This window comes from Triticum aestivum, chromosome 5A (assembly GCF_018294505.1).
Source record: "Triticum aestivum cultivar Chinese Spring chromosome 5A, IWGSC CS RefSeq v2.1, whole genome shotgun sequence".
In the NCBI taxonomy this organism is placed as follows: Eukaryota; Viridiplantae; Streptophyta; class Magnoliopsida; order Poales; family Poaceae; genus Triticum; species Triticum aestivum.
In genome coordinates this window covers 555,054,961-555,079,362 of record NC_057806.1, presented here as the reverse complement: position 1 = coordinate 555,079,362, position 24,402 = coordinate 555,054,961, and the positions used below count along the sequence as shown (strand labels likewise).

At 45.6% G+C, this 24,402-nt stretch overlaps 1 pseudogene; it reads left to right on the top strand.

Annotated features, from left to right (window-relative positions):
* Positions 1-12,349: 12,349 nt before the first annotated feature.
* LOC123101548 (G-type lectin S-receptor-like serine/threonine-protein kinase At1g11300) lies at positions 12,350-22,785 on the top strand (annotated as a pseudogene).
* The last annotated feature ends 1,617 nt before the right edge of the window (positions 22,786-24,402 follow it).

Below are 24,402 nucleotides of genomic sequence, written 5' to 3'. Positions count from 1 at the left end.
AGCTCATGAGCAATTGCCGCTGCATCTCAGTACCACCCCAACTACAACTTTGATCCATGGGCATAGACCAACTTAGGCCAAAAGCCTAAGCTTGGGGGAGTACGTATTTCTCACCGATATTACATTCATGTTCACATACTCATGCCAGTTGTCGGTGCTCATACTTTTTCATTGTATCACCCATGCTAGTTTATTTTCTTTTTAAGCTTTTTTCTTGTATGTTTGAAAAACCTTAAGAAAAAAACACAAAAAATTAGTTGTAACTTTTAGCTAGTTTACTTTCCATGCTTCTAGTAGTAATTAAAAAGAAAACCCAAAAAGATTTCTCGTCCTTCTTTTGCTTGTTGGGAGCTTTCCCGTGTAAATAGTTTTATTTCTTTTCTTGTTCTTTGGGGGTCGAGAGGAGAAGACCATGATGAAAATGCTGAGTGGCTCTCACATGCATTATTGTTGATCTAACAAAGAGCCCATATTACCTTGTCTTCTCCCTTGAATTGAATGCTTGCAGATTCCAGCTTAGTCCAATGCATGTGCACTATTATTTTTATCCACACCGTTCGATTGTGCAAGTGAAAGGCAATAATGACGATACATGATGAACTAATTGAGATGAGAAAAGATGGTATGAACTCGACCTCTCTTGTTCTGTAAATATGATTAGTTCATCGTTCCTGATTCAGCCTATTATGAATGAAACATGTTTGCAATGACAATTAGAGATTATAGTTGCTCATGCCATGCTTAATTTGCTAGGAGTTTATAATGGTTTATCTTGCATGCCAACATGCTATTAAAATGGTTGTGATGTGGTATGATAGGGTGGTATCCTCCTTTGAATGATCCGAGTGTCTTGACTTGGCACATGTTCACGCATGTAGTTGAAACAAAATCAACATAGCCTCCATGATATTTATGTTCATGGTGAATTGTATCCTACTCATGCTTGCATTCGGTGTTGATAAATTTTAATGCATGTTCATGACTATTGTCGCTCTCTAGCTGGTCGCTTCCCAGTCTCTTTCTAGCCTTCACTTGTACTAAGCGGAAATACTGCTTGTGCATCCGACTCCATAAACCTAAAAAGTTATTCCATATGAGTCCACAATACCTTCCTATATGCGGTATCTATCTGCCGTTCCAAGTAAATTTGTATGTGCCAAACTCTAAACCTTCAAATGAAATTCTGTTTTGTATGCTCGAATAGCTCATGTATCAACTAGGGCTGGCTGTATCTTCTATGCTAGGCGGGTTATTCTCAAGAGGAGTGGACTCCGCTCCTCACTCACGAGAAAATGGCTGGTCAACGAGATGCCCAGTCCCATGCTCAAACCAAATCAAAATAATTGCAAACAAAACTCCACAGGATTGTTATTAGTTGGAGGCACCCGTTGTTTCAGGCAAGCCATGGATTGGTGCTTGTTGGTGGCGGGGGAGTACAAACTTTACCATTCTGCTTGGGAACCGCCTATAATGTGTGTATCATGGAAGATGTCGAGATCTCTCAGTTGTTATGTTGACAATGAAAGTATACCGCTCAAATATTATTCATCTCTATTTCAAAATCGAGCTCTGACACCTCTACAGATCCCTGCTTCCCTCTGCGAAGGGCCTATCCATTACTTTTATATTGAGTCATCATCCTCTTATTAAAAAGCACCAGTTGGAGAGCACCGCTGTCATTTGCATGTATTATTATTAGTTTACATTGAGGATGACTATGACTGGATCTCTTTTACCATGAATTACAATTTCCAGTAAGCCCTTGATCTTCAGGGATGCTATGTATTTATGTTTTGCGGTCTCAGAAAGGGCTAGCGAGATACCATCTTGTTATATCAGCTTATGATTGTTTTGAGAAAGTGTTGTCATCCAAGACTTATTATTATTGCTCGCTAGTTGATTATGCCATTGATATGAGTAAACATGAGACCTAAATGTTATTGTGAATATGATTAGTTCATAATCTTTGCTGAAAACTTTAATGCCGGCTTTACATATTTGCAACAATAAGAGCAAACAGAGTTTCTAAAAGTTTTTCTTTATCACTTTCAGTTTATCAACTGAATTGCTCGAGGACAAGCAAATGTTTAAGCTTGGGGGAGTTGATACGTCTCCATCGTATCTACTTTCCAAACACTTTTGCCCTTGTTTTGGACTCTAACTTGCATGATTTGAATGGAACTAACCCGGACTGATGCTGTTTTCGGCAGAATTGCCATGGTGTTATTTTTGTGCAGAAATAAAAGTTCTTGGAATGACCTGAAAACCAACGGTGAGTATTTTTGGAATATATAAAAAATACTAGTGAAAGAATCAACGTCAGGGGCCCACACCCTCTCCACGAGGGTGGGGGGCACTCCTACCCCCTGGGCGCGCCCCCTGCCTTGTGGGTGCCTTGACGCTCCACCGACCTCAACTCCAACTCCATATATTCACATTACGGTACTCTATTAAAAGGAGGCCTTAATATCCCTTAGTTTCCAATAGGACCCCGCTGCCACGGGAGGGTAGGACAAAATATGTCATACAAGTTCTTTTCCATAAGCACGTATAACAATATTCGAAATACATGCCTACATTACATTGATGAACTGGAGCTAGTTCCGTGTCACCCTATGTTATAACTATTGCATGAGGAATCGCATCCGACATAATTATCCATCACTGATCCATTGCCTACGAGCTTTTCACATATTGATCTTTGCTTAATTACTTTTCCGTTGCCACTGTTACAATTACTACAAAACTGCTACTGTTACTTTTGCTACCGTTACCGCTACTATCATATTACTTTGCTACTAAATACTTTGCTGCAGATATTAAGTTTGCCAGGTGTGGTTGAATTGACAACTCAGCTGCTAATACTTGAGAATATTCTTTGGCTCCCCTTGTGTCGAATCAATAAATTTGGGTTGAATACTCTATCCTCGAAAACTGTTGCGATCCCCTATACTTGTGGGTTATCAGTTAGATGCACACAAGGGAGCAAAATGTCCAAGATATGAAATGATCATCATAAGAGAGATATCAAGGACTAGTCATCATAGCTCTTGCCCCTGCATGCATCCAAGCGAGTGTCTAGTTCACATTGTAAACATCAATGATATTCAACTCACTTCTCAAGTGACAAAATATTTTTTTCATCAAGAGGCTTAGTGAAGATATCCACCAATTGTTTGTTGGTACGAACATGCTTAAGGTCAATGTCACCTTTAGCAACATGATCACGAATGAAATGGTGACGAACCTCAATACGCTTAGTTCGAGAATGTTGCACGGGATTGTGTGCAATCTTAATAGCACTCTCATTGTCACATAGTCATGAAACATGTTTCACATGTATCCCATAATCTTTGAGAGTTTGTGTCATCCATAGTAATTGAGCACAACATGATCCAGTGGCAATGTATTCCGCTTCGGCAGTGGATAGAGATACCAAACTTTGTTTCTTGGAAGACCAAGCCACGAGAGATCTACCAAGGAATTGACATGTACATGAAGTGGGTTTTCTATCAACCTTTGTCTCTGACATAATCCTTTGTTGAATCTTTAGTTTAATAAACTTCATGAATGTTGTGAAGGGGCCTCACCCAACATTACCGCTGAAAGGCCACAAAGTGTATCATTGTCGTTGTAAAAGGTTAGGACGTGAATGCAATTCGAGGTGACAGTAAAAGTCTTTGCTCCTAGCATTTGCAATTGATAGGGGATTTATGGAGAACCCTTAGAGAGGTCGCGTCCATGGGCTGACCTTTAATTACCATTGTTTTAGCCTACAGGGGGGACTACGGTAGTGGTGTGCGTGGCATGAAGTCTACCTAGAGTAGAATGTGTTCTGTACTCAGCTTCGCTCAACAATAATCGTCAAGAATGGCTCAAGTATCCAGACTATATTATGTGGTTGCATGGGTTTCGTTAGAAACATACCAATGAGAATTCAGACTACCTGAGAATGCCTCACTACTTTGTCAGTTCCACTTGTTACTCGTGCTGCTGTTTTCTTATTACCTTTTATGTTATTTACTTTCACTTTGCTTTGCACCAAACAACTATTTATTTTCACCCTCAATTTGTCCGGACTCTACAATAATTAATTGACGCAACAAATCCATAATTCACTACAAGAGGCAATGCTTAATTCATGTGCTCCCTGCGGTCAGTTTGACGTGGTGGCCGCACCCGAGCCTTCCCATATTCGCACCAATTTTGGGTTGGATATGTTATTGGGGAACGCAATAATTTTTAAAAAAATCCTACGCACACGCAAGATCCACCTAGGTGATGGATAGCAACGAGAGGGTAAGAGTATGTCTACGTACCCTCGTAGACCGAAAGCGGAAGTGTTATGAAACACGGTTGATGTAGTCGAATGTCTTCGCGATCCAACTGATCAAGTACCGAACGCACGACACCTCCGCGATCTACACACGTTCAGCTTGGTGATGTCTCTCGTACTCTTGATCTAGTTGAGGCCGAGGAAGAGTTTCGTCAGCACGGCGGCGTGATGATGGTGATGATGAAATTACCGACGCAGGGCTTCGCCTAAGCACTACAACGATATGATCGAGGTGGAAATCTGTGGAGGGGGGCACCGCACAAGGCTAAACAATCAACTTGTGTGTCTATGGGGTGCCCCCTTCCCCCGTATATAAAGGAGTGGAGGAGGGGAGGGCCGGCCCTCATAGGGCGCGCCCAAGGGGGGGAGTCCTACTCCCACTAGCAGGAGGTTCCCCCCTTCCTAGTAGGAGTAGGAGAAGAAGGAAGAGGGAGAGAGAGGGAAGGAAAGGGGGGGGCACCCAATTCGGATTGGGCTTGGGGGGGGGGGGGATTGGGGAGCCCGACTGAAGATTCTCTGAGGGGATAACTTGATTGTTCTAGTCGGGTAGGAAGAAGCATTGTAAGATTTGCATGTATGGTTGAAGTACAGAACATTGTGCGGTTATCCAAGCATTCTGCTCCTTCACGCATCATCGAGAGAATGAACTACGTATGCGGTGAGGGCTTTGTAGGTAATCGGGTAATCGCTTGTGAAATCCAACCAAATATGTCTGGAATTACATGAGTTTGAGGAGAAATTGGTGAATTGAGAACTTTGTTTCCCTAAATTCTACCGGGGTTTTATGGCCAAGGGTCGGACAGTTCATGACCGGTTAACCCAAACCTCCAATAGAAGGTGTAAGAGTATCTACAATCGGATCCTTCACATCCTTCCTATACATCCGGACGAACAATTCGGTCATTGTTTGACAAGAGATAAGGAAACTGTGACTCAATTGGACCTCTTACTTTGCCCTCGTATTCAAATTATATATGGGGAGGATATGAGGGCCCGATCAGTCTGTCGCGTAGGATGCGGCCCACCCGGACCACCTTTTCTCTTTCTTAATTTTTTATTTTCTCTCTCTCTCTGTCTCCATACACATGAATCATATGCATGCACAAATGAGGACTTAAAACAACATGTCGGACACTTAGCGGACCCATTCAGAGACGTTTGAGGAGCCAAATTTTAGGGGACCCGCTATAGATGCCCTAATATAATTAAGGGAGAATTGGGCATGAGATGGATACATAATAGGGTAGGAAATCTCTGACCGACATAAGCAATATAGATAGTGATAGTTCTCAGTTCATTTTCCTCTGTTCGAGTTACAACCCTCATGTCGTGAGAAGAGGCCACAGAGCAATTCAGAGAAAAAGAAAAGGCGAGGGATGCTAGACGAGAGCTCCTAATCAATGACCTACGCTTTCAATAGCGAGGAAACACGCAATCCGCCCCCACCCCCGCGTGCTTTTGGGTCGGCCCATATGCGAGGTGGGTGGCGTTTTTAGTTTCTTATTTTGGCTTTTGTTTTTTCTTTTCTATTTTTGCATTTTTCTTTTTTTTGAGATCCAAAACTTCAAGAATATTATGAATCTGGAAAGTGTTCTCGAATACCAAAAAAAATGTACACAGATTTGAAAATTGTTCTGTCATTTAAAAAAATGTTCCCAAATTTATTTTTTTCTAGAATTTCCAAGAATGTTTGCGATTTTTAAAAAAACCTTCATTTTTTCAAAATAATTCCACTAATTTGAAAACTGTTCCAAGATTTAAAAATATGGTTGCATATTTAATATTCTTTACGAATTTCAGAAAATATTCATGAATTTTAGTAAATGTTCTAGATTTAGAAAATGTTCTTGCATGTATAAAATGTTTATGAATTTGAAAATAGTTCTTGGATTCCAAAAGACTGCTATAAATTTGAAATTTGTTGTCAAAATATCAACGAATTAAAAAATGTTCTTTAATTACAAGAAATGTTCATGTATTTGAAAATATCTCTTGCTTTTAAAAGTATTACAAATTTATACATTATTCTCCAATTTCAGAAAATGTTCACAAAATTATAAAATTGTTTTCGGATTTCAAAAACCATTTATGAATTTGAAAATAGTTCTTGGAATTAAAACACTGGTCACAAATGTGAAAAATGTGTTTAGATTCCTTAAAATATTCACGAGTTTGGAAATATACCTGTGATTTCAGAATAAAGAAAAATAAAATAGAATAAAGAAGAAGAAAGGGAAAATAAAATATAATAAAAAGTAAAAAGGGAAAAGAAAAAGCACAAAAACCCCCAAAAAGAAAAACACAGGAAAAATGCCGGTATAAAATTGGAAAGCAGAGCACTCTGTTTTTTTCCGTTGAAAATGAAGAGCACTCTGGTTGGGTCGGTCCATCTAGGTGCTTCGCTAGGTAGGAATCATGTCGAGCTTTAGTGCACACACCTGATCATCTCGTGCCTATTATATAGTTTCTAGTTTAGGAGTCCGAGCTGGAAGAACAAAAGGTGGAGCTCCGCCCTAGTGTTACCCTTTGCCTCGCTCTTTAGAGGCATGAGTGGTCACAACTCCGTGCCGAGGGTGGGCGGTCTTTTGGGCCCGACCATTTTTCCTCTTTTATTTTCATGTTATTTTTTCTTTTTTTTGTTTTCTTTTCTGTTTTCCTTCTTTACTTTTTCACCTTTTTTGCGAATTTTCTTTTCAAATTCGTGAACACTTTTGTGTTCATCAATTCAAAAAATGTTCATGAATGTAAAGAAATGTTCATTGAATTAAATTTTTTGTTCATAAGAATTCAATTTTTTCATCAATTTTCAAATTTGTTCATCAATTTCGAGAAATGTTCATCAAATTGAAAAAACTTTCTTCCATATTTCTAAAACAAATATTGGTATACAAATTTTGATCATCAAGTTCAAAAAATGTTCATTGAACGCAGAATTGTTTCCTCGTATGCAAAAGATGTTCATCATTATTTAAATGCGCTCATAATTGTTTTTCATCAAAATATAAGAATGGTTCATTAAAATTCAAAAAGTGCATTATTCTGAAATCTCAAACATTTTTTGAATTCAAGAACTGTTCTTGAATCCGGCGAACACTTTTTTGAATCTGTGAACGTTCTTTGAAATTCAGAACTTTTTTGGAAAAATCACCGGAAGGAATCTGCTTCATGGGCCAATGTACTACCTTTTTTTTGGAGACACTGGCCGATGTACTACCTGAGGGTAGGTTTCGTTCGTTAGCACATCGCCATGGGCCCATGGCTGAAAAAAAAGAGCCTCTCCTCCCGCGGACATCACCAGAGGACGCAGCAGTCCTCGCGGGGCATCCAGCGACGCGGAGGCCGTGGCAGGAACAGCCTCGCGTCAGGCTGACCAGCAGCGCCGGGCTTGTGGTATTGCCCAGCAGCTGTTCGACGAAATGCTGAGGCCTCGCGCCCAGCCAGAGCTTTCTATAGCACACCGAGGGCTCTGCGGTGGTAGTTTGTTTGCGGAAGGACAACTTGATCTGACCCAGAAAGCATCACTATGCTTACCGTACGGTACCAATGGCTCCTTCACAATCTGGCAAATTTTCAGTCTTACAAAGGGATGCAGGTTCTGTAGTCCGGTTCATCTCATTAGGCCGCTCAAGCAGCAACGGTCCAGCAAATACAAGGTCGAGGAGAGCACTTGATCCTGGAGTACAAGCGAAATGCTAGAGAACACACGAAATACAAGCATGGATCCAGGGCAAAAGATAAGCCCAAGCTAGTCTTCATTCTTCAGTGAAGCACCAGCAGCTTACGCTTGAGGATATTTTGGCCACAGACATTTGAAAATCGGATTGTATTGCAAGAATTCAGGGAATTTGCCAGAAAGGTTGTTGTCGTGCAAGATCAGAGCCGACAACAGCCTGCTTCCATTGATATGATTTCTGAAAGATCTGGGAAGTTGGCTTAGATAAATATTAAGGAAAATGAAGTTTGGAGGTCGAGCTTGGAGAGGAAAAAGCTTAAGTAGTGTGGCTCGGGCATTCCATCGAACACCTTGTGTGCATAGAAGGTGAGCTAGAGCACCACAAGCCCCCCTCGGCCAGAAAAAATAGAGCAGTATGCTCTGCTCTTACGCGAGGGGGTATATATAGGCACCACCATTGGTCCCGGTTGGTGGCATGAACCGGGACCAAAGGGGAGCCTTTGGTCCCGGTTCATGCCACCAACCGGGACCAATGGTGGTGGGCCAAGAGCGAGGCCCATTGGTCCCGGTTCGTCCCACCAACCGGGACGAAAGGTCCAGACGAACCGGGACCAATGGCCCACGTGGCCCGGCCGGTCCCCTGGGTTCACGAACCGGGTCTAATGCCTCCATTGGTCCCGGTTCTGGACTGAACCGAGACTAATGGGCTGACCCGGTCTGAACCTTTGCCCCCCTTTTTTACTAGTGATGGCCGGTGTAGGGAGATGGTTTAGGGCCGGCGTAGGGTGCTTCGTGGCCGCTGTAGGGCAAATCTCCATCACGGCAAGAAGATCTTGATCGTGGTTGAAGGACCTAATGATAGTGGGTAAAAGAAGGGGGTTATCTGCTAATATGGGTTTAAGTGGATGGCTACAATCCCACCTCCAATCCGTGTCGTTTGTTCTCAATCTAATGGCCCCTGATGGAATTTCCAGATTTTCACTGGTTGTCCATTTTCACATCACATGATACTTCGCCTATACGGTAGCTGGCAGCAAAGTATATAGAGCGCACGGTTAAGTCGAAGTTGCATCCAACTCAAAAGGCAATAAAGCGATCATGGAGAAATATCTAGTGAGGCCGTTAGCTATTCGATCTGAAAGAAGAAGAAAGACGAACGGTCCATGTCAACATACAATCGACATATAGTATCTATAGTTTGGTTAGCTATATAGTTACCGAAAAAGGGTTTTCCTCCGCTTTATATTATAAAGCACCAGACACACGATCACAGAGTAACTGCCGGGGCGAACGGCACAACAAGCCCAAAAGGGAAAAAGAAGAAATAAAAGCCAACAACGGCAGCTCGGCAAGCACAAATGATCCGCCACCGCTGCGCCCTCCACCTTCGTCCCACCACACGCCATGGCACCGGCCCGCCGCATACCAAGCAGCACCTTCAAGAAGGAATGCGACGCCAACGACGCTGCTGCCCGGACGAGTCCTAGGGTTTCCCCCGGCATACGGAGGGGAGCGGGTGATGGGTAGCGCCGACGCCCTTCAAGAAGGAATGATGGCACCCTCAGGTGTCACTGCGTCGGAGCCGGAAGAACCGGCAAAGATTTCTCCCACATCCCCAAGCACCGCTACCCACTCGAACCGGGGCCATCCAACCATCAAGCCACCCGCAAGCACGCGCCACCACGGTCTTGGACACATCCACGCCGCCCCGCTGCGAACACCACCACGAGGCCAAGGAGGCCGGAAAGAAGCGCCAAGCGACGGGAGGAACCACACCGAAGCCAAGCGGGAGGGAACCACCTCCCCCGCCGACGTGCGGGAGGCCCGAGCCCCCGGCGACGTCGTGGTCGCCGACCGGACGTGGCAGCAGGGCACACCGGGCCACCCCTGGCCCGACCAGGTCCACAACGGACCCGCAAAGCCCCGCCGGCCATGTTGCAGCAAGCCGGCACCTGCGCCACCCGCTCCCAGCCGTCAACGCCGCTCTCCTGCCTCCTGGAGGCCACGCCGCCGGCCCGTCCCGCCGCCGGCCCGCCCAAACCCAGATGGGGGCCCGAAGGGCCCAGATCTGGGCCGAGCGGGCTGGTTCAGGCCGCGCCGCCGCGCCGCCCCGCCGCCAACGGCGACGCCGTCGCCCAGTCGTCCACCCACGCCGCGCCAGGATCTCCGCCGCCACGTCGGACCGCCGCCGCCGAAGAGCACCCCCCGGCGCACACCGCCCCGCGCCGGGGAGCACCGAGAGGGGAAGGGCAGGAGGCCGCCGCCGCCAGCAACCCAGGGGCCAGGCCTGGCCGCGGGTGCCGGCGACGGCGGCGGGGAGGGAGGGAGGGAGGGAAGGGGGGGCTCTAGAGGAGGGGGGGCGCCGGAGCGCGGCCTGTCGCCCGCGGGGACGACGCGGTCGCGCGAGAGGAGAGGAGGGGGATCAGATGGTGACTTTCCCCGGTGGTCGTTAGCTATATAGTTAGCGCTAGTATTCTTCTGGTTAGCTTTATTAGCAAAAGATATACCACTATACACATCACACTATCTATTATATATATAGTATCTAGCTTTGTTGATAAGATTTCCATTCACTTTTTTCAAAACAAAGAAAGTCAAATTATATATGTGCAATTATTATGCACGTATGCAGTGATTGGTGATTGATTTTTTTATTTTTCATTGCAAGGCGATTAAAATGTGGACCCCCTTAGTTGGCGAACGGTCGCCAGAAAGAGGTGGCATTTGCGAACGATTTTGATGGCATTTTTAGTTTGAAGGGATGGCAGTTTCTTCGAAGTGACATGAAAATCGGATTGTATTGCAAGAATTCAGGGAATTTGCCAGAAAGGTTGTTGTCGTGCAAGATCAGAGCCGACAACAGCCTGCTTCCATTGATATGATTTTCTGAAAGATCTGGGAAGTTGGCCGACACTCTGGAAGATCCGACACTCTCATATACTGCAGCTGACATATATATACTGGAATTGTTACATTAATATGATTTGCGAAGAATACAAGCTCTCTCAGCATTGGAGTCCCAAAGTCTTGGGGAAGTGGTCCTGCTAGAGAATTCCTGGAATATCTAAGAACACCAACGATTCTGGTAGCAGTAGCAGCAAACCTGTAAAGCCATTTAAGTTGAGTTCAAGCATTTGTTCAGAAGTCATAAATAACAGTGTTGCTGGTAGCCGGCCCCTTATTTGATTACAAGAGATATTTATACATCTAGCATTGGAGAATACAGTCCAAAACCAATCAGGGAGAAGATCAACTATGCCTGCATCTGTAATGTCAACTTCACTAATATCCTTCTGTCCTTCGAGCCACAAAGGAAAATGAGGTCCCATTTTGGTACTTGCAAAATGAGCCTCATACATGCATGTTACATGTGGGAATCCAATTTTTGAGTGATATGTACGAGGTTGGCAGATAGACTCCGTTCTTTCAAGTACAGTTCAAAATAATATCGCGGCCCACGAAGTGCGTCCAATTTCTCCGTATTGATCACATGCTGTTCTCGTCCATGGTTTGAAAAGAAAATAATTACTAAATCTTGTTTCAAAAGACACTGTTTGGATCCATGCCATGTGTTGTGGTTCCACCAGCGACATTGCCATTTTAAGCTTTTAAGTACCGTATGTGGACAGCTCAAATGTCAACTCCAAGACTCTCTCAAGTCGAACCAGAATTCAAGCTTTGCATTTTCCAGTCATCCGCTTTCATTATCAACCTGACGTGAGTGCTGGATCCTGTCAGCAATTTGTCAAGAAATTAACGCTGTTCTAGTAGTGGACAAGATGGATTCACATGTCAACAAATGGACACAATGTCTGATTGACAAACAGATTGACAGTTGATCTTGTCTTCAAAAAAAGGGGGTGAACTTGCAAGGATTTTTAAAAGGAGATTGCTATACAATTAGGCGCTTGACAGAGTAAGGCTGACACTTCGCCTTAGTAAAAATATCGCGAAGATCACTTTGTATATACATACAGTCACTGCTGCATTTGCACAAGAAGCAGTCCGACCAGAATAAAGTGTTGATATACAAAAGCTATCCGTCTATATAGCTTAATATTTCAGTCCTAAGTCTGACAAGTAAGCAATGACGGTGGCATCCCAACTCCGACGCTGACAGCTGATTTGTGAAGTCTCAGCTGCTAGAATTTCAAGAACATTGCATTATACAATCACCTGCGTTCGTCAAAGCATCGCTTGCTTCTGGACCAAGGACTGGTATAATTATGTACTTACTCCTAGTTTTTGTTTTGTTTTGTGGGAAGTACTTAATTGCTCCCAGTTATCGTAACTAGTTAGTTGGACCATAACTAGTACTAAGATCTAGGCCTGATCAGTCGATGGATTGGTCGTCTCTCACCAGCTGTACCACGGTCATGATCCTTCTCCTCTTCCTGCCGTTGAGCGCTTCCCAAGACCGGCTTGTCCCCGGCAGGGCGCTGTCCCCTGGTAACACCATCGTCTCCGATGATGGTGGATTCGCCTTGGGCTTCTTCAACCCTTCCAATTCTTCTCCGGCCAGCTTGTACCTAGGCGTATGGTACAACAACATCCCCGAGCTCACCGTTGTGTGGGTCGCCAACCAAAATACCCCGGCCACCAACACAACTTCCTCAACACCGAAGCTCTCCCTCACCAATAGCTCTAATCTGGTTCTCTCTGATGGTGGTGGCGGAAGCCGTGTCGTTTGGACAACAGCCAACCTGACCAATGGTCTGGTCTCGTCTACCCCGACGGCGGTGCTTCTAAACACCGGTAACTTCGTCATCCGATCGTCAAACGGCACCATCCTGTGGCAGAGCTTCGACCAACGCACAGACACGTTCCTTCCCAGCATGAAGATCGGCATAAACTACAGGACGCGTACCACCACCAAGCGCCTGCTATCATGGAGAGGCCCCAGCGACCCCTCGTGGGGGCGCTTCTCCTATGGCAGCGACACGAACAGGTCGTTCCAGACATTCTTGTGGGACGGCGAGCACCCGGTATCTCGTGCTGCCCCCTGGACAGGGTATCTAGTGATGAGCCTACGGCAACAACTACTTGGGGCCACAAATAGCAGTGATCTTATCATCTACCTGGCCTATGTCAACAATGACAATGAGGCATACGTCACTTATAGCCTCTCCGACGGCGCCCCACGCACCAGGATGGTGCTAACCTACTATGGTGAGTTTCAGATCCAAAGCTGGAGCAGTAAGTCATCAACATGGGTTGTCCTCTGGAAGTTTCCATCCGCTGAATGCAACCATTACAGTTACTGCGGCCCGTATGGCTACTGTGACGAGACGGCCGAGGCACCCACCGTGCCAACATGCAGGTGCCTCGATGGCTTTGAGCCGAGTAGCATGGAGGAGTGGACTAGCGGCAGATACTCGGCCGGGTGCCGACGGAAGGAGGCACTGCAAGGGTGCAGTGACGGCTTCGTGGCCTTGCCGGGGATGAAGTCGCCTGATGGGTCTTTGTTTATTGCTCGAGGGAGGAGTAAGTATGAGGACTGTGCGGCGGAGTGTAGCCGCAATTGCTCCTGTGTGGCATATGCGTTCGCCAACCTGAGCAGCAGCAGGTTCGGAGGACACGTGCCGAGGTGCTTGGTGTGGTCTGGAGAGTTAATAGATACGGGAAAGGTTGGGGAGCGAACCGGCGAGACACTCTATCTTCGACGTGCAGGCATGGCTGCAACCAAAGGTACTAGATCTCAGTTTCTCCCTCTTTATCATATTGGTTTTGTCATTTATCCCTCTTTCTACCAGTTGTTTTGTTTTCAATAACATGTTTCTAGTTCTATCACTCATTTGGGACCATCACTTAGTCACTAGAAATAGTTATTTCTTGGTCAATACAACAGCCACTGGATCAAGATTTTTTCATCCCTCTGGTAGTTGCACAAATATCATGCTAAAGTTTGATGGTTGTTCGCCATGACTTAGAAAGGGTTATTTCTCATTCAACTGAGAAATAATAAAACCATTTTTTCTTGTATATGAATTTGTTGCACAGGTAAAAGAATAAAGAGCAATGCAGTGAGGATTGTGCTTCCAGTTGTAGGCTCTGGTGTTCTAGTACTCATATGCATCTCCCTTGCATGGTTAAAATTCAAAGGTACGTTTAGTTAACTCTGTTTAGTAGAAGGTTATATTGGCCGCTTTTTGAGAGAGTATGTGTCACCGCCTAAACTTGGACTACATCGTCTACTACCGCAATATACCCTTAGATTACAAAATCCTCTAACACATGAATGGAAACTAGATCAAATAATTTTGTAGATGGTTTATAGCATGATTTAGCTACTATTTGTGGTGGTGTAGTGATGGATAATGTGGATTCCACATGTTAGACAAACCACATTCGCTTTGTGCCGCTTCATATTCATGCAATCGTAATAACTGAGATACTGGTTATCGTGGGGCTGAGAAACAGAGCAACATCTATGGACTGAGGGTTGTGTCTGTGTTTTTCTAGGGGAGTGGGTGGCTGGGTGGTAGATGTGCCTCGTGGGTTATTTCCTCTAGTTCCATGAGTTCATAAATTAGGGAATAATATACAAACATCAATAGTGGTAGGGGTCAAATATAACTTTATTATTTCTTATTTTTGTGATGTTCTCATTAGAGATGTAGTCACTTTTAACATTATGGGAGCAGGCAAGAACAAGAAAGGGACAATGCAAAAGAATATAAGGCTGGAGGGTATGAGTATCTCTGATGAATTTGAAGAAGAAAACTCTCCCCATGATCAAGAATTTCCATTTGTAAGATTAGAAGAAATTGCCTTTGCAACCCACAATTTCTCTGAAACATGCATGATTGGACGGGGAGGCTTTGGTAAAGTATACAAGGTAACTCATTAAATATGTTCTTTCCTAGGATTAATTCTAATGAAGAGAGCTAATTTTTTCATACTACAAAGTCAAGTATAAGATTTTCACTATATTCCTGTAGGGAATGTTAGGTGGTCAAGAAGTTGCAATCAAGAGGCTAAGTAGAGATTCTCAACAAGGAACAAAAGAATTTAGGAATGAAGTAATTCTAATTGCCAAATTGCAACACAGAAACTTGGTTCGACTTCTTGGATGCTGCAGTGAGGGAGATGAAAAGCTCCTGATATACGAGTATCTGCCAAATAAGAGCTTAGATGCTACCCTTTTTGGTGTGTATTCTAATAACAAACCATGATTTTTATGACAACTTGAATTTGTTTCTTACATTTGTTTCTGTTTTAGATGACTCGAGAAAATTGCTGTTGGATTGGTTGACACGGTTTCGTATAATCAAAGGGATTGCAAAGGGACTTCGATATCTTCATGAAGACTCAAGGTTCACCATAATTCATAGAGACCTCAAAGCTGCAAATGTTTTGTTAGATGCAGATTTTAAACCCAAGATAGCGGATTTTGGTATGGCGAGGATCTTTGGCGATAACTTGGAAAATGCGAATACCCAACACCTTGTTGGAACATAGTGAGTATCCATTTAAAAAACCCATATTGTTTTTTCAGTAAATTTAACTCCCATTAGACACCTCTTGTAATTAAAATGATCAAACAGTGGTTACATGGCTCCTGAGTATGCAATGGAGGGTGTCTTCTCTACCAAGTCTGACGTCTACAGTTTTGGCGTGTTACTACTGGAGGTTGTAACTGGTATAAGGAGAAACTCCATTAGTGAAACCATGGGATTCCCTAGCCTCACAGTATATGTGAGTACACATGAATTTTGTCAAATTTCGTTACGAAAAGTGGAAGCATTTTTTGTTGGATATTGGAAAATAGTACTGATATGATGTTTTGGTTGTTTCAGTCATGGAATATGTGGAAGGAAGATAGGACCAATGAGCTGACGGACTCATCTATCTTAGATACTTCACCAGATGAAATTCTGCTTTGCATCCATGTAGCACTCTTGTGTGTTCAGGAGAACCCCGATGATAGGCCGCTCATGTCATCTGTTGTGTTTGTCCTAGAGAACGGGACGGGGAGCACCCCACTTACATCCCCCAATCTCCCGGCCTACTTTGCGAGACAAAGTGCTGCAACAAATCAGATCAGAACTGACATTCCGACATCCGTGAACAGCTTTACTCTTACTGAGATAGAGGGACGATGAAATAAATCTTTTGTTTTAGCTGTATTGAAATGCTCTCCAAGGAAACAATACATTAGATAAATCGAACACTATCGTTAAATGTATGGCTCAATAGTTAGCGATGTCATTTTCCAAAAAAGGAAAACAGGGATGTATCATGTGTTGCTTAGTAGTCATTACTATCTTTTCGTATGTTCTCCATTCAATTTTTCATTTGCATAACATATAGTCTCAGTTACAAAAAAACTACTCCCTCTATATCAAAATGTAAGACTTTTTTTATACTCCCTTTTGATACAGAGGACTATATGTTAGGATATACGTACTACTTGAAAAAACAAAGGACAGCAACCCTCTTGTCAATTGGATGAGCTTCCTCCTGCTAACATTTCTGGCTTTTTTTTTCCAGATAGCAGAAGTCGTCTTAATTTTTCATCTACTTTTGCTAAGGGTTTGCAGTTGGAAAAAAGTTATATTTCTGCAGCCTTTTTCAACTCTCCACAGAAATTCATCAGTCACAGTTATGCTAGTGCCTGCCTGTGGGCCGTGACTATAGTACTTGCACACATCTCTGAATATGATACTTGTCTAAAACAAAACTCTGAATATGATACAGGCTAGAGTAAAAGCATCTCTGAACATGCCGATTCTATCCGCTGGACGCTTACATCCTCTAACAATTACACCGCGGCCTCTGCCTATGACACACACTTCATCGCTCACATCCACAACCCAAGTTTGCACAAAGTCTGGAAGCTTAAAACGGATGGAAAGGTTCAATTCTTCATGTGGTTGCTCGTCCAAAATCGGCTGTGGACCGCGGACAGACTCTGTTCGCGTGGATGGCCGCACAATGCAACTTGTGCACTCTGTGATCAATCCATGGAAACATTGACACATCTTCTGCTCGAGTGCCCATTCAGCAAGCAAGTATGGTTCGCCTTCAGCTCTTCCCACCCAGGGACAGCGGCTGCTGCTCGCACGACCACAACTGCCCTTGGATGGTAGAAGAAGACCTCATGTTTTCTCTCCAAGAAACATGCCATCCACAAGTCTGTCCTGCCAGTTTTGGTTGCCTGGCACATCTGGAAAGAACGCAATCGCAGGATTTTTGAAAGTACGACCCTGGCTCTCTCCGGCTTAGTTAGCTTGATTAGAGATGACCTCCTGACTATTGGCCAGGCTTTTTGCGGGGAGTAGTTTTTTCCTCTCTTTTCTTTTTTCTCTATCCTTTGTTCTGACTGATTTCAGTCTGTACAGTTTTCCCTCGCCTATAATGAAAAGCAGAGCTCCTGCCGTTAACCGTAAAAAAAAAGCATCTCTGAATGAAGACCCTGCATCCCAGCTGTTCTGAACTTGTGATCATGATCATGTTGCTTTGCTGTTAACCCTGTAATTAAGCTGTGACAAGATGAGGTCATGAGGTAGATAAACACCAAACTACGCATAGTGGCATTTACAACGGTAGCACACGTTACCCTTAACTCCTACATTTGTACCTGGTCTGGTCTGACTAACTACTTCATGTATAGCTTAATGTTTAAGTCACTAGTCAGCACTGACTGTGGCATCCCAACTCCGACGCGGACAACCAAAATGTCAACTCCCGATACACTCTCAAGTTGTCTCAAGTCTCAACTGCTCTGAAGCAATTTGCCATTATTCCGAAAACGAGTAGGTCTCATTCGTCAAAGCATTTTTTTAATGTAAACCACCGAGGCTTGATGCAAGTGCTCCCAATTATAAGCATCTGTCAGAAGCTTAGCACCGACCATCACCTATGGGTTGGCCAGCTGCTTTCACCTGCCGCATCGGCGCCGGAGCGCTGATCCTTCTGAGCTTCCTGCCGTTGTGCGCGTGTGATGACCGGCTTGTCCCCGGCAAGCCGCTCTCGCCTGGCGCAACCATCATCTCGGACGATGGTTCCTTCGCCTTGGGCTTCTTTGACCCCTCCAACTCCACTGCTATGGCCAAGCTGTACGTCGGCATATGGTACAACGACATACCTGAGCTCACCGTCGTGTGGGTCGCCAACCGGGAAACTCCAGTCTCAAAAAGGAACATCACTTCCTCTTCACCAATGCTTTCCCTCACCAACACTTCCAATCTTGTTCTGTCCGATGGTGATCGTGGCAGCCGTGTCCTCTGGACGACGACCAATGTGGCTACCGACCCAGGCTCGCCACCCCCGGCGGCGGTTCTTCCAACGGCACCATGCTGTGGCAAAGCTTCGACCACATGACCGACACACTTCTTTCTGGTATGAAGATCCGGTTCAGGTACAGGACACGTGTCCACGACGAGCGTCTAGTGTCCTGGACGGGTCCCACCGACCCCTCGCCAGGGCGCTTCTCCTATGGCGGGGATCTAGACACACTGCTCCAGATTTTCCTCTGGGACGGGGAGCGCCCGGTGGCCCGCACCCCGCCATGGACAGGGTATCTGGTGACGAGCCAGCGCAGGTACCAGCAGGTGGAGGCCCTGAACACCACTGCTATCATCCTCTATCTGGCTGTCATCAACAACGATGACGAGGTCTACCCTGTGTTTTGATTTTCGGTTTGAGCTTTTTTTCGCCCTAGGCCGAGATGGCCGAATTTCGGCCATTTTCAAAAATTTCAGCTGAAATTTGACCAAATTTTGACTGCAATTTAACTTAAATTTAACCAAATTTTGCCAAATTTAAGCAATTTCGGCCTAAATATACTTTTCGCCTAGGCTGAGATGGCCGAAATTCGGCCGAAATCCACTTTTTTTGGCCGAAAATCAAAACACAGGGTCTACCTCACCTATAGTCTGTCCGACGGCGCCCCGCCTACTAGGTATGTGCTAACATACTCCGGCGAGTACCAGCTCCAAAGCTGGAGCAGCAAGTCGTCAGCCTGGGACGTCCTCGGTGAGTGGCCGTCTCCTGTATGCAACCGCTATGGCTTTTGCGGTCCCTATGGCTACTGTGATGAGAGAGCGGCGCCTGACCCGACTTATAAGAGCAACTTCAACGGGGCGACCCAAACGGACGCGTGCTTTGTTTGCTTTTTGTCCGTTTAGATCGGTCAGGCGGACGCCGGCGTCCGCATTTTAAAATGGGTCAGCTTGATCGTCCAACGGGAAGGCCGACCTAAATGTGACGACTTGAAAAAAACAAGTTACATGAAATAAACATAATTAAACATAAAAGTGGCCGGTCAAACGCCGGCCAAAGTCCACCTACATCTAATAAACATTAAATAAAAACATTAAAAAAAGTCTGCGCCCGCCTGCTGCCGCCCCGCATGCTGCCCTAGACGTCGTCGGCCTTGCCCTTGCCCTTGCCCTCGATGTCGCCGTCGTCGGTGAGGTCGATGAAGACCGGAGCAGGGCCAGCCCACCCGAACGCCGCCTGGTACGCTGCCAGGGCAGCCTCCTCCGGCGTCTGCTGGGGCGGCGGCATTGCGGCATGCCGCGCGCGCTCCTCCTCCTCCTCCTCCTCGAGCCGGAGCGCCTCCGCGTCGTGTTGGAGCATGGCCTCGTAGCGTATCTGCTCCTCGCCGTCGCCCTGCTCCTGGCGGAGCCAGTGCTCCTTCCATCGCTCGAGGTGGGCCGCCTCTTCCTCCGGCGTCGCGGCGAAGTAAACGGGAGGCGCGCTCACCCACTCGTGGTACTGGCCCGTCCACGAGTAGGCCTCCTCCGGCCAAGTGGGTGGAGGTGAGGAGCGCTTACGCTCCGGCTCCGGCTCCGGCTCCGGCTTGGGTTGTACGGGCGGCGACGGCGGAGGCGGCAACACGAAGAGCGGGGTGTGGACGGAGTCCCCCGCCGCCGACAGGGCAAGGGCTTGCTCCAGCCCATCCCAGTGCGCGTCCTCCTCGATGCGGCTAGCCTCCAGCGCATGTTGCAGGGCCTCTTCGAGGGCGGCTTGGTACTCCGCCTCCGCCTCCATGTCCTCCGGCTCTACCTGCGAGGGCGGCAGTGGGAACGGCGGCGGGACGGCGTCGACACCCGAGCGTCGTTGCTCCTCGTGTTCGAGGGCGAACCAAGCCTCCCAGTTAGGAGAGTCGGCGGCGTACTCGGGCAATCGACGCTGCTCCGGTGTGAGCAGCGCGCGACACCGGCGCACCTCGTCGTCGTGCGCCCGCTGGGTCCGCGGAACCGCCGGCACCGGGATCCGGTTTGGATCCAAATGCCAATGGTGCGGCAGCATCACGTCGGGGTAGGGGAGGGGCTGCCTGTACTCCCAGTGCCACCGCGCTTGGTGCACCGGGATGTGCAGGCGTCGGCGTCCAGGGCGGAAACGCGCCGGCGGTGGAGGGGGAGGGGGAGGGGGAGCACGGGATGACGAGGCGTCGGGGGTGCCCTTCCCCTTGCCATTGCTTTTGCCGAAGAGGCCCATGGCACGCGCTAGGGTTTGCGGTCGCCGGCGAGGAAGCAAAGAAAGTGGTGGGGGCCAGATGTGGACGGGAGAAGTGGATGAGGCCGACCCCGCCGCACGCGTGGTTAAAAAAGGACGCGCACATTGGCTGACGCGTGGGCCCGCTGTCGGTGGTCGTCATAAATAAGACGACCGGTGGCGGTTGGGTGGCCGCCAGGTGGGGACGCGGCGGACGGCGAGAAGACGCGCGGCGCGTCCGTTTCGCGTCCGTGCCGACGCATTCCAGGCGCAATTTTGGGCCGGAAATGGGTCGGCGCGGACGCCGGACGGACACGATTTGAGTTTAGGTCGGCGCGTTGGGCTGCCACTTTTGTCCGCGTCAACCCAAACGGACGCGGGCGGATGAAATGGGTCGCCCCATTGGAGTTGCTCTGAGTGCCTCGATGGCTTTGAGCCGGCGCACAAAGACGAGTGGGCTGCTGCCAGGTTCTCAGCAGGGTGTCGACGGAAGGAGGCGCTACGCGGCTGCGACAATGGATTCTTGGCCTTGCCAGGGATGAAGTCGCCGGATAGGTTCGTGCTCGTCGGCGGGGATAGGAGCACGCTTGAGGAGTGCGCGGTGGAGTGCACCCTCAATTGTTCATGTGTGGGATATGCTTATGCCAATCTGAGCAGCGGCAGTTCCAGGAGATACGTCGTTTCGAGGTGCTTGGTGTGGGTCGGGGAGTTGATTGACACGGGAAAGGTAGGCGCAGAATTCGGCAACGACACACTCTATCTTCGACTTGCAGGCATGGATACAACAGCTGGTACTGAAGCTCAATTCACCCTTCTTTCTACTAATACTGGTTTCATATTAGCTAATACTCCGTATATATGTAGTTTCATCAGTCATTTGTTCTTTCATTGTATGTGCACTAAAGAAGGTAAAAGGACAAAGAGCAATCCGGTTCCGGTGAGGATTGTGTTGCCAATTTTAGGAGGCAGTGTTCTGGTGCTCATATGCATATTCCTTCTATGGTTAAAATTCAAAGGTATGTTTTGTTGATCTTCTTAGGAAAAATCCATACTTTACCATCTTGTGAGGATGTCCATTTTACCATGTAAATTTGGCGTTCGTCTACTACCGTATGGGGCTAGGTGGTTCCGTGCACGGTATAATCACTGTGGGGAGTGATGTAACAATAATAGGCAATCTACTAGATAGAGAACCCAACTTAGGATGAGGCACATCGATCATAGTGGTTTGAACTTCCCATCCTCAGTGAATCACAGTTCTACAAATACTCGGTGTCCAAGTGTTTTGAAAAAACAGAGCAACTGCCCATGGTGCTGTGGAGTGGGCAAGGGGTCCTCCATGGTGTTTTTTCAAACACATGGATCTCATTTTTATGTCAAGTGATTCCCATATTATATGGTCTGCCATCGCCATTTTACCTTTGCCGTGGTGACAGATGTGCAAAAGTTTCCAGGGGGTCACTATAACCTTTTCTTTCTTATTTCTGTTATATATACTTGTTAGAGAGGAAATGACTATAACAATGTGGGAGCAGGCAAGAATATAAAATGGAGAAAGCACAAGAATATAAGAACGGATGTCATGCATATCTCTGATGAAAACCCTCCGTGTGATCAAGAATTTCCTTTTGTAAAATTAGAAGAAATTTTCCTTGCAACCAACATTTTCTCCGAAACATGCATGATTGGGCAAGGAGGCTTCGGAAAAGTTTACAAGGTAACTTATACGTTTTCTTGCTATTCCTTCTACTTCAGGATAATTGATTTGTTCATTTCCCAAACTCAAATCTGAGATTTACATTGTATTTCTATAGGGAACGTTAGGTGGTCAAGAAGTTGCTGTCAAGAGGCTAAGTAGAGAATCTCAACAAGGCACGGTAGAATGCAGGAATGAAGTAATTCTAATTGCAAAATTGCAACATAGAAATTTGGTTCGACTTCTTGGATGTTGTAGTGATGGAGACGAAAAGCTTCTTATATATGAGTATCTGCCTAACAAGAGCTTGGATGCTACCCTTTTTGGTACATATTCTTATAAATCACAGTTTTTTTTTGCAAAATCAATTTTGCTTACATTTTTATTTTTACAGACCACTCAAGAAAATTGTTGTTGGATTGGCCAACACGATTTAGTATAATCAAAGGGATTGCAAGGGGACTTTTCTATCTTCATGAGGACTCAAGGTTGACCATAATCCACAGGGATCTCAAAGCCGCAAATGTTTTGTTAGACGCAGATATGAAACCCAAGATAGCAGATTTCGGCATGGCGAGAATCTTTGCTGAAAACCAGCAAAATGCAAATGCCCAACGCGTTGTCGGAACATAGCGAGTAACTCATGAATCAATAGCTGATTTTAACCGTGACAACATTCAACTCTATTTGCTAACGCTTTGTAAATGACATGGCCTAGTGGCTACATGGCCCCTGAGTATGCAATGGAAGGTGTCTTCTCTACTAAGTCTGACGTCTACAGCTTCAGCGTGCTACTACTAGAGGTCATACCTGGTTTAAGGAGAAACTTCTGTACTCAAACCATGAGTTTTCCTAGCCTTGGTATATATGTGAGTACACAAAATATTTCTCCTGAGTTTCTATTTATAAGGATATCAAGTTTAGGTGGATTTTTGGTTTTGACAATTAAATGAAAAGAGCTTTCATTTCATGTTTTTATTGGCTCAGTCATGGAATATGTGGAAGGAAGGAAATGCAGAAGAACTTGCAGATTCATCTATCATGGATACTTGTTCATCAGAAGAAGTTCTGCTTTGTGTCCATGTGGGGCTCATGTGTGTCCAAAAAACCCGGATGATAGGCCACTCATGTCAATGGTCGTCTTTGTCTTGAAGAATGGAAGCACCACACTTCCATCTCCAAATCGCCCTGCCTACTTTGCACGTAGGAGTGCAGAAATAGAGAAAATCGAAGTTGATATTCAGAACTCTGTGAACAGTTTTACACTTACGGAGGTAGAAGGTCGATGAAATGATTGTGATTACTCTTGTACTAGTCATCAACCCGTGCGGCTGCACAGGCTATAACCTTCTACAAAAACATGCCACTGTCTGTATTTCTTCTATTATCCATCTAATCATGCTAAGCATAGTTCATACTAAAAATTATCACATATGGGAGATCAAAGCATTTAGTCCCACTGTACGTTGCAGGGTGTTGAGTTTTGGGGCTAGCCGATCAGGAGAAGGAATTTTTGTTCTTTATGCCACACCAAAAAATGAGTGATAAGGATGAATATATAAGTTTTTGTTTCAAAGGAAGAGCACAGAGCACATCATAAGGTCAGGAACAGCTGCCACAATCTTGTTCAAACACATCCACAACTTTTTCTACCCAGATAGTGATGCAGTGTAGTACTGAAATAAATAATAATTGAAAGCACCATTCCCTAATCCAAGGAGTATCTCTACAAAAAAGCAACAAGACCTAAGCCACGAAAAATCAGGTTACGACCAGGATCTCTGATTTTTCTATATGCTAAATTTGTTTAAGCATATATGAGGGCGGATGATCTGATACATGAGGGCGGATGATCTGATTTTAAATATCTTCAGTCTAAATCAGATTCAAATCATGAAGCATCAGAGCAAATTCTAGTTCAGAGCAGTAGTGCATGAGAGATTTTGTCCAATAATATTATGAAGGCAGACAACAAGGCATAGTGGAGATTAAATCGGGACAAATGAGAGGAGAGTACCTGTATGTGTTTGATGGCGAACAGAGATCGATGGATTCCTTTTGGTTGCACCAGCCATATCAAGTTGTTCAACTATGAAGTTATCAATGTGAAAAATACACATTTGAATCCAACAACATAGGTCATAGTAATTAAGCAAGTTATTTTTATGTTAGCACAGTGTTAAATGAAAATTAAAGTTTATGTCAGCACAATGTCAAAATCAAAATTAAAGTATTTTTAACTAAAGAATT